Source organism: Ovis aries, chromosome 14, assembly GCF_016772045.2.
Source record: "Ovis aries strain OAR_USU_Benz2616 breed Rambouillet chromosome 14, ARS-UI_Ramb_v3.0, whole genome shotgun sequence".
Lineage (NCBI taxonomy): Eukaryota > Metazoa > Chordata > Mammalia > Artiodactyla > Bovidae > Ovis > Ovis aries.
In genome coordinates this window covers 48,286,752-48,298,488 of record NC_056067.1, presented here as the reverse complement: position 1 = coordinate 48,298,488, position 11,737 = coordinate 48,286,752, and positions in this window count along the sequence as shown.

Genomic DNA, 11,737 nt, shown 5'->3' with positions numbered 1-11,737 from the left:
GTCCCCTGCATTGCAAGGGGAATTCTTAACCACTGGGCCGCCACGAAAGTCTCTGAAACGAGTCTTAGAGGGTCAAAATCAAGGTGTCAATAGGGCTGACTCCTTAGGGAGAATTCTGGGAAAAATTTGATTCCTTGCCTATTTCAACTTCTAGTGGCCCCCTATATTCCTGGGCTTGTGGCCTATCTTCAAAGAACATCACTGCAGTCTCTGATTTAGCAGGCATACAGATAATCCAGGACAATCTCCTCATCTCAAGATCCTTAATTCGATTACATGTGTAGTTTCTTTTGCCAAGTAAAGGTCACATTCACGGGTTCCAGGATGAGGACCTGGATATCCCTGGAGGCCATTATCAGCCCACCGCAGTCAGAATTCCCTCTACCGTACACAGGTGGGGCCCCGATGCTGGGAAAGACCCTGATGTTGGGAAAGATTGAAGGCAGGAGGAAAAGGGGACGACCAAGGATGAGATGGTCCGATGGCATCACCGACTCGATGGACATGAGTTTGAGTAAACTCCGGGAGTTGGTGATGGACAGGGAAGCCTGGCGTGCTGCAGTTCATGGGGTCACAAAGAGTCGGATGAGACTGAGTGACTGAACTGATACTGATCCTGATCAGCCTACCACAGTCAAAATTCCCTCTACCGTATGCAGGTGGTGTAAAGGCTGAATTCCTCTTTCCTCCCTGGAGATTTGTGTCCTCTGTGGCTGTCTCTCATCCCTTAACCTGCCTCTTACCCAAGCAATGTGACTGTACCTCAATATCTAATCAGTATCTAATACATCAATATCTAATCTTCCTTCAGGAACAGGAAACTTGACTTTCCACCAGGCATACGGCTGATTTTTTAAAATTTTTAATTAATCAATTTTTGGCTGTGTTGGGTCTTCATAGCTACACATGGGCTTTCTCCGGTTGCAGTGAGCGGGGGTTACCCTCTAGTTTCAGTGCACAGGCTTCTCATTGCGGTGGCTTCTCTCATTGCAGAGCTTGGGCTCTAGGGCACACGGGCTCAGTAGTTGCGGTATGTGGGCTTAATTGCTTCATAGCACGTGGAATCTTCCTGGACCAAACCAGTGATCAAACCAGTGTTCCCTGCAATGACAGGCGGATTCTTCAACACTGGACCACAAGGCAAGTCCACGACTCGATTTCTCATGGCATCGTAGGCTCTCCTATAACTAAGTTCTGACAGTAGGGTGGAGACAGGCGTATCATGTGTCACTTCTAGAAAGAGCTCTTAAAGAATGGAACATTCTCTTCTTCCCTCCCTCTTATTCTTCATCTGTGGTCTGGAGTAAGGATGCAAAGATGGAGTTCAAGAAATCATCTTGGACCATGATGAGGAAGTCACATATTGATGATGGAGCAACAAGATAGAAGAAGCTTGGTTCTTCGCACTGTGGAGCCCTGGACAGCTTGAGTAGCACCTATCTTCACATGAAAGAGAAGGAAACTTATTGTCAGGAAAATCTCATACTAATTTGTGATAGACAGCCTAACACCCCCGCCAAAGATGCCCTTCCCAGTCCCTAGTCTCGGTGGATATGTTATATTACATGGAACGGGGGAGATACAGTGGCAGATAGAAGAAAAGCTGCTGATCAACTGACGTTAAAATAAGGAAATTATCCTGCATTATCTGGGTGAGTTCAATGTGATCACAAAGATCCTTCAAAGTCAGGGAGAGCTTTGAAGATGCTATGTTGCTAATTTTGAAGAAGGAAGGGGCCACAGGCTAAGGGATGTAGGTGGCCTCTAGAAACTAGAAAATGCAAAGAAACAGATTGTTTTCTAGAACCTCTAGAAGGAGGCTTGATTTTAGCCCAGTGAGATCCATTGATTTTAGCACAGGAAGATCCATTTTAGATTTCTGATCTCCATGTCTGTCAGATAACAAATCTGTATTTTATTTAACTATTAAACTTACCTCTTGAAATTGGCTTCTTTTTTAAAAAGTATTTATTTATTTATTTTTGGTTGCACCAGGGCTTACACGTGGGATCTTTGGTCTTTCTTGCAGCATGTGAGATCTTTATTTGCTGTGTGTAGGATCTAGTTCCCTGACCAGGAATCGAACCCAGGCCCCCTGCATTGGGAGTGTAGAGTTTTAGCCACTAGACCACAAGGGAAGTCCCTGTATTGCTTTAAACCACCAAGTTTGTAATCATTTGTTCTGGCATCAATAGAAAACTAACACATAATTGATCCTGTTTTCTTCTCCTGAATCTTTCTCTGTTTTTAAGGGAGAAAATAATGATAATTATCTCATTAATAATGATAAACAAAACCAGCATCAACATTAATAGTCAACAAACTGAGAATTTTTGTGTGCCTGATATAATCTTGGCACACAACACATTATCTTATATAAGCTTCACCACAATCTCACGGAGGAAGTAGGAAGCGTTAAATACAAATGTGGGAAAAGAAAAAAAGGCTGAAAATTAGCAAGCTAAACATCAATCTCAAACGTTAGGATAAGAACAGCACAATACATTTAAAAAAAAAGAGTAAAAACCAAATGTACAATAGAAATGAATGTTATGTGTTATTGTTAATGAAATAAGAGCAAATTAAAGAAAAACCCTAAGTATACAATAGAGAGGATCTATAAAGCTAAGTGTTGGTTATCGCTAGTAATTTGAAAAAAAAATTGCAATTGCATCTCAAAGCTGGTGAAAAAAATTCAGCCATAAAAAAGGAAAGAAATCTTGCCATTCGAAACAGCATAGATGGCATTATGCTAAGTGAAGTAAGTCAGACCGAGAAAGACAAACACTGCGTGATTTCACCTTTTTTTTTTTTTTTTTCTGCACTGTGAGGCATGTGGGATCCTAGTTCCCCTGTATTGGGAGCACAGAGTTTTAACCGTTGGACTGCCTGATCTCTCTTTTATATGAAATCTAAAAAACAAACAAAAAGCTGAACTCATACAGAAACCAAGAACAGATTGATGGATGAATGAAGGTGGTCACAAGGGACACAGTTCTAGTTATAAAATAGGTAAATCCTGGGGATGTAATGTACAGCATGGTGACTATGGTTAACAATACTGTATCGTATATTTAAGAGTTGCTGGATTCCCTGGTGGCTCAGTGGTAAAGAATCCACCTGCCAATGCGGAAGACACAGGTTCAATCCCCCATCCGAGAAGATCCCACATGCCTCAGAGCAACTAAACTCGTGGGCCACAACGATTGAGCCTGTGATCGAGAGCCTGCAAGGGCAACTACTGATACCAGAGGGCCCTAGAAAGAGCCATGTTCCGAAGTGAGAGAAGTAACTAGAGAGTAGCCCCTGCTTGACGCAACTAGAGAAGAGCTGGGGCAGGAACAAAGACCCAGCACAGCCAAAATAGATAAATTTTTTAAAAAAAGCTAAGAGAGGGATCTTAACAGTTCTCACCACAAGGCAAAAAATGTAATTATTTGAGGGTATGGATGTTAACTTACTGCGGTAATCATTTCACAATATATACATATACCATTAAGTTGTAGATCTTAAACATATACAATACTATATGTCAATTATGGGCTTCCCTGGTGGCTGAGACTGTAAAGAATCTGCCTGCAATGCAGGAGACCTGGGTTCAATCCTTGGGTGGGGAAAATCTCCTGGAGAAGTGAATGGCTACCCATTCTAGTATTCCTGCCTGGAGAATCCCATGGACAGAAGAGCCTCATGGACGGGGGTGGGGGAGTGCCAGCCCATGGGGTGACAAACAGTTGGACAGGACTGAGCAACTAACACTTCCACTTTCATGTCAATAAAACCAGAAACTTATATCTCAGTAAAACTAGAAATGAGAAGAAAAGAGAGAGAGAATGTACCAATGACCAATATAAGCAACAGAAAAGGAAACCTTCTGAAGTTTTGCCATTTGCAGCAACAAAGGTGGACCCAGCGGGTATTTTAGGCTAAGCAAAATAAGACAAGAGAAAGACAACTACTGTACGGTATTACTTATATGTGGAATCTAAAAAATACAACCAACTAGTGAGGATAACAACTACAAAACAAGAAACAGGGAATTCCTTAGGCGTCCAGTAGTCAGGAAGATCTCACAGCCGAGGTGTCAAAAAAAAAAAAAAAGGGAGACAGAGAGCAAATTAGTGGTTACCAGAGTGGGGAAGCGGGAAGGGCAATATAGGGGTGGGGGAGTGAGAGGCACAAACCGCTGGGTGTAAGATAGGCTCAAGGATGTACAGAACGGGAAATACAGCCAGTATTTTATAATAGCTGTAAATGGAGTGTAACCTTTAACAATTGCACAAAAAATAAATAAAACAAAAGAAAACGCTCCTTTACAAGTCTCAGAACTAGAAGAGGGAACTAGCTTTTGTGTGTATTGTCTCGACTTCACACGAGAGGAAACTGAAGCTCCCAGATGCTGAGAAGCTTCCCAAGTTCAGGCAGCCCGTAAGTGGCAGAGTCGGGGTTTGAACCCAAGGCTCCAGCTCTCCCCAGCCGGCTCCAGGAATCTCTGCTTGGGCGCCACCTCGCGGGTACGCCCAGCCTCCCCTCGCCCGGCCCGCAGCCCGCGAAACTCCGCCCCCTCCCCAGATTTGGTTTAGGGTTTTCACTGGGTGGGGCGGGGTGGGGGGCGGTCTCTGGGTCAAAAGTGTTAACAGCCCTTGGGAATTTCACACTCTGCTTCCTCCACGGGTTGCTCTGAAATTTCATTAGATTTTTCTCTCTCAGTTTCAACGACTCCCCTATGGTGCCCCCGGGCTCCCTACGTCTCCTCCTCAGCCTTGATCGCCTCTGAATTCCTCCATACCCTCCTGGTAGCAGGTTGCCTGTCTGGAGCCAAATTCTTGGCTCTGTCTATCTCAGATGGGAATGTCAGGCTTGCTTAATGGTCCCCAGCACCGGGAGCTGGTAGAAAACACGGAACCGAAATCCTACCCCAGACCTGCTGAATCGGATCAGTATCTTAACAGGACCATCTCCACCCCATCTCACCCCCGAGTAATTTGGGGCGCAGTGAAGCCTGAGTGCGGCTTCCTAGGTGGCCCTAGTGGTAAAGAACCCATCTGCCAAGGCTAGAAACCTAAGAGATGCAGGTTCGACCCCTGGCAGGGGAAGATCCCCCGGATGAGGGCATGGAAACCCACTCCAGTATTCTTGCCTGGAGAATCCCATGGACAGAGGAGCCTGGTGGGCTGCAGTTCACAGGGCCACAAAGAGTCGGGCACAACAGAAGTGACTGGGGATGCACACATCAGGAAGTTTGAGTAGCCCTGGCCTACAGCACCAGGGGACCATGGGACCCAGGGAGGCTTCCAAATAGGTGCCTCGCCTGAAGCAGATGTAGCTGAGAAAATGGTCTTCAGCTGTGTGTCTTGAAGTTAGATGAGGGGTGACCTTTTGTCTGCACTGGAGAAGGTTCAAGTACATTCCAGAAATTTGGCTTCCAGGTATGGTCTAATGAGACTCCATCATGGAGCCCAAGAGATGTTCCCTTTTCTATTGCTAATGAAATTTGGCTTAATTTGTTTGGAAAAATATATGAAATAAACTTTCTAGGAGTTGAGCAAATTGAGCTATTAATACAGAAAATTCTAGATATAATAAACAGTGACATATGAAGTCTTCGAAGACCAAAGCCCCGACCCAGTGTTCTCAAACTCCAGCGTCAAGTCATCAGGAGGGCATGTAAAACTCAAGACTGTTGGAGGGTATCCTTGGTGGTCCAGTGGTTGAGAATCCACCTATTAACACACAGGACACAAGTTTGATCCCTGCCCAGGAAGATCCCACTTCAGAGCAACTAAGCCCGTTTGCTACAACCACTGAGCCTGCGCTCTAGAGCCTGGGAGCTGCTATTACTGAAGCCTCTACAACTAGAGAGTAGCCCCACTCACTGCAACTAGAGAAAAGCTGGAGTGCAGCAGTGAAGACCTAGCATAGTCATAAATGAATAAATAAATCTTAAACAAACAAACAATCTCCGAGTGTTGGGAATCCCTGGGGGTCTAGTGGTTAGGACTCTGTGCTTTTATAGTCCAGGGTGTGTGTTAGGAACTAAGATCCCTCAAGCCAGCCTGGACAACACCCCCTCGAAACAAAGCCACAAACAAGCAAGCTCAGACTGTTCGGCCCCATCCCTAGAGTTTCTGACTCATAGAACTGGGGTGGAGCTGAGAATCTACATCTCTCACTAGTTTCCAGGGAATGCTGATGGATGCTGTTGGTCCAGAGATCACGTTTTGAGAACTGCTGCTTCCAAACCAGTCAGGGTTGGTTTGGAGGGTTATATCAGCCCTTGAGAATTATATAGAAATGACCCCTCTCAGTGATCTGTCATTTAAAAAGTGATTCATTCTAGTGATCCAGTGTAAGTTTAAGTACTGATTTGAATATTTTCCTGTATTCATGCAGCAGATTTAGCATTTTCATAATGTTATTTATGTTCAGATTCTACCCAGATTGAGACAAAACTTTCTTTTTTCTTCTATTAGCAGTTTCACATGTATACCCAGATATTTTTTATGGTCTGATGAAAAATGTCAAATCAAGACATGAGATGTAAAAAGGGAAATTTTTTTCACATTGTTCAAATAAAAATATATCAGTGGATTTTTTTTTTTTTTTAAACCTGCTGTTCCTCCCACTGCATTCCCGGAGTCCTTTGCAGTGCCCCTGTAATAGCTCTTTTCATTGTGTTTGAATTATTGATTTACCATCTAACTTTCTCAAGGGCTCATGGGCTCCTCAAGGGCAGGACATTCTTTCGTTTGAAGAAAAAAAAAAAAGTGCAGTAAAGAGATGTTTATTTTTCTACCATTTGCCCACTTTATGTTACTAACAGCAAGGAAATTGTTTCCAGAGGAAGATGCCTAGTGAGTGCTCACATGGGCATGTTAGATGTTTGCATGGAGTTTTGCAATTTTGAGATTTCATAGAGCATAGGGTGGGAGTGGTTGAGAACTGGGGCTTTGTCAGTGATGGTGGGCGTGTGATTCTGTTGGCAAGACTGTCTGAGGCCGTGTTTCTCTGGCACTGTGTATCAAGCGTATGCCTACACTTAATCCTCTAGGATTCACCAGTGAGTATCAGTGATCATCAGTGATACTGATGCTTGAAGGGGTATCCCTACCTTCCCTCAACTCGTGTGTGTGTCCCTGGATTGGGGATGCTGTGCCCATGCCCTGGGTTTCCGTGGACTCTCTCTGACTCTGTGCCCCAGAGGGTCCTGCGTTCCTGTCCCTGTCAGGGTCTCCTCACCATCCCCTGTTGCTCTCTGTGTCTGAAGTTCACGGCCCTCCTGGGTGGCTGGGGCTCTAGGTAACTGTGTCTGTCCCCAAGTCCAGCCCTCGCAGAGCTGGGAGGGTGGGGACTCTGTGTCCCTGAAGTTAAGGAGGCCCGCTGGGAAGTTAGCAGCTGGAGATTAGATTTCATAGTCACAAGAGGAAAGGAGGGAGAAGGATCCAGGTTTGATTTGGGGCCGGGTCAGGCCAGGGTACAGGGTCTCAGAATCATTGTAAGAATAGTCCTAACAGTTTCTGTTAATTGTGCATTTACCGTGTGCCAGGCACTGTGCTTTGGACTTATATTTGTACTTTTTAAATATTACATTTATACTGTCATTTATAAACATATTTATATTTGGGGCTTCTCAGGTGGCTCAGTGGTAAAGAATCCACCGGTCAATGAAGGAGATGTGGGTTTGATCCCTGGGTAGGGAAGATACCTGGAGAAGGAAATGGCAACCCACTCCACTATTCTTGCCTGGGCAATCCCATGGGCAGAGAAGCCTGGTGGGCCACAGTCCACGGGGTCACAAAAGAGTCAGACCCAATTTATCGACTCCACAACATATTAATATTTGTACTATTGTATTTATTCACCATCACAATTAAGTACATATATTATATTTATAAATAATTATGTGCATTGTTCCTAATATTTTAAATACTATTTTATTGGTTATAAATTACTTTAGATAGTAATTCTATTATCATTTTCTGTTTCTATCATCATCTTGTATTATCCTTTGGAAGACAGGAGGAAACATTCAGAGAGATGAGTTCACTTGCCCAAGGTCACTCAGTAAGGTGACAGTCAAAACGTGAACCTAGTCTTAGTGTCTCCAGCCTTTGGCTTTTAACTCCTACGCCACTCTGGGCAAAGCAGAAGACCGTGTCTAGAACAGGGAGGAACAGGGTTAGCCGAGTGGCTGTGGATAACAGCAGACTGTTGTCAGTGTGGTGGGGTGCTGGTGTACGTTTGTTGAGTTTTTCCGTGTGCCAGGCACCATGCTAAGGGCTTTCATAATAAGAATATGGCAAGGACTTCCCTGGTGGGCAAGAGGCTAAGGATTCTGAACTTCCAAAGCAGGGGGCCCAGGTTCAGTCCTTGGTCAGGGAACTAAATCCCACAAGCCACAGCTCAAGATTCAGTATGCTGCAACTAAGACAGTAGATCTCATGTGCCGCAACTGGGACCCAGCGCAGCCAAATAAATATTGAAAAAAAAAAAAAAAGAATAGGCAAACAGTCATATGGCACATAGCAAGGGCCTTACTTTAAGTGCTATTATGCGGATTATTGCATTTACTCCTTACACCAGCATCCTGAGGTGGATACCGCCCGTCCTTGTCTCCATGAGACCCTGAGATAGAGTCATTTGAGAAAGCTCATGGAGGTGCTGGGATCTGGCTCCAGGCGGCCTGGCTCCATAGGCTGTTCCTCTAGCCCCTGTACTTTTCTACTATCCCTTGTAATCTTCATAGCAATCCTATAGTGTAGGAAGAAATGTCACCCATTTTACAGATGAGGAAACTGAGACCCAGACTTGGACTCACCCACAGAGCCACAGACTTGAACCACTATCTATCTGATCAGCTCATTCACACACCTGACCCTGTTCTCATATGGCAGGAGGCCAGGGATTCCAGAGAACTTCTGAAGGGCCTTGGCCAGACTCCCAGATGCCAGGGGCCTCATGTCCCTGAGGTCCTAGCCTCCCTAACCTTCCTGTAGAGCCCCTTAATTTTGCCTTTGGTTTGTACCATTTTGACTTGCTGATCAGTAAACATTCATGTTACAAAAATTGTCTATTTCCCCCCAGATTATGTTTTTCTATTTGTTGCTATACAAAATGTTTAAGTTTTATGCAGTTTAACCTATCCTTTGTTTATTTTATTTTAAAAAATATCTATTTATTTGGCTGTGCTGTGTCCTAGTTGTGGCATGTGGGATCTAGTTCCCTGACTGGAGATGGAACCCAGCGCCTCTGCATCGGGAGTGTGGAGTCTTAGCCAGTGGACCATCAGGGAAGTCCCCTGTTTATTTTATAGATGCAAGATTTCCAATCTTGGTTAAGAAAATCTAGTTCCCTGGGAGTGAGACTTCTGGGGTGGGGGGACAGTGGCAGCTTCTTCCTTCCCTCTCCCCTCCCTTGACTTGTCCTTCTTGGGGTATGTGGCAGAGGGTGTTGCTTGATATCTTGTCAGTTTGTAAGTCCTCTTTATATATGTTGTCGTTGTTCAGTCGCCCAGTTGTGTCCAGCTCTTTGCAACCCCATGGACTGCAGCACGCCAGGCCTCCCTGGCCCTCACTATTGACTGCAGTTTGCCGAAGTTCCTGTTCTTTGCATCAGTGATGCCATCCAACCATCTCATCCTCTGATGCCTCTTCTCCTTCTGTCTTCAATCTTTCCCAGCATCAGGGACTTTTCCAGTGAGTTGTCTGTTTGCATCAGATGACCAAACTACTGGAGCTTCAGCTTCAGCTTCAGCATCAGTCCTTCCAGTGAATATTCAGGGCTGATCTCCCTTAAGACTGACTGGTTTGATCTCCTTGCTGTCCAAGGAACTTTCAGGAGTCTTCTCCAGAACCACAGTTCAAAGGCATTTGTTCTTTGGCGTTCTGCCTTCTTTACGGTCCAGCTCTCACAACCATACATGACCACTGGGAAGACCATAGCCTTGACTATATGGACCTTTGTCGGCAGAGCAATGTCTCTGCTTTTCAACACACTGTCTAGGTTTGTCATTGTTTTCCTGCCAAGAAGCAATGGTCTTCTGATTTCATGTCTGCAGTCACCGTCCACAGTGATTTTGGAGCCCAAGAAACGGAAATCTGTCACCACTTCCACCTTTCCCCTTCTATTTGCCATGCAACAGTGGGGCCGGATGCCATGATCTTAGTATTTTTAATATACGTAGTCTTAAGCCGGCTCCTTCACTCTCCTCCTTCACCCTCAACAAGAAGCTCTTCAATTCCTTTTCACTTTCTCCCATTAGAGTGGTATCATCTGCATATTTGAGGTTGTTGGTGCTTCTCCCGCCTATCTTGATTCCAGCTTGTAACTCATCCAGCCCGGCATTTCTCATGCTGTGCTCAGCATATAGAGTAAACAGACAGGGTGATAGCAGACAGCCCTGTCATACCCCTTTCTCCATCTTGAACCAATCAGGTGTTCCATACAGGGTTCTAACTGTTGCTTCTTGACCCGAATATAGGTTTCTTAGGAGACAGGTAAGATGGTCTGGTATTCCCAGCTTTCTAAGAGCTTTCCACAGTTTGTCATGATCCACACAAAGGTTTTAGCGTAGTCGATGAAACAGAGATAGATGTTTCTCTGAAATTCCCTTACTTTCTCTATAAACCAGCGAATGTTGGCAATTTGATCTCTAGTTCCTTTTCCTTTTCTAAACCCAGCTTGGACATCTGGAGGTTCTTGGTTTGAATAATGCTGAAGCCTAGCATGCAAGGTTTAAGCGTGACCTTACTCGCATGGGAAGTGAGTGCAATTGTCCAATGGTTAGCACGTTCTTTGGTACTGCCCTTCTTGGGAATTGGAATGAGGATTGACCTTTTCCAGTCCTGGGGCCACTTCTGGGTCTTCCAGATTTGCTGGGATAATGAACGCAAAACCACCATCTTTTAGGGATTTGAATAGTTCTGCTGGAATTTCATCACATCCATTAGCTTTATTAACAGCAATGCTTCTTAAGGCCCACTTGACTTCGCACTCCAGAATGTCTGGCTCTGGGTGACTAACCACACCATTGTAGTAATCTGATTCATTAAGATCTTTTTTTTTAAATACAATTCGTCCCTGTATTCTTTCCATCTTTATATATGAAGTGAAGTGAAGTCAAGTCGCTCAGTCGTGTCCGACTTTTTGCGACCCCGTGGACTGTAGCCCACCAGGCTCCTCCGTCCATGCGATTCTCTAGGCAAGAATACTGGAGTGGGTTGCCATTTCCTTCTCCAGGGGATCTTCCCAACCCAGGGACTGAACCCGGGTCTCCTGCATTGCCAGCAGACGCTTTAACCTCTGAGCCACCAGGGAAGCCCTGGTATATATCTTTATATATAATAACTACTAATTCTGTGCTGTTCCAAGTGTTGCAAATTTCCCCCCAAGCCTTTTGTATATTACCTTGCAATGATTTTCGCCCTGCAAATATGTCATTAGCTAACTTCTCAACCTTGCTCTGGAAGATCTGCTCCTGGGGAGGTGGGGGCGACTCCCTTCTCATCTCCTCCCTCCCATCTCTCCTTTCTCTTTCAAGGTCTGTCTCTCCTTATCTCCAGCTTGTCCTTTCCCAAGGGCCTGCCTAGGGGGTAAGGGTACACGGCTGGCACGGAGGCCCAGCTCCCCTCCCTTCTTTGGGCCTCTCCCTATTTGGAAGTGGGAGGGGGTTGTCCGCTCGCTGTCAATTTTTAAGAGCTCCCCCCCCCCCAATAAGTATTAACCCTATGCTACCCTC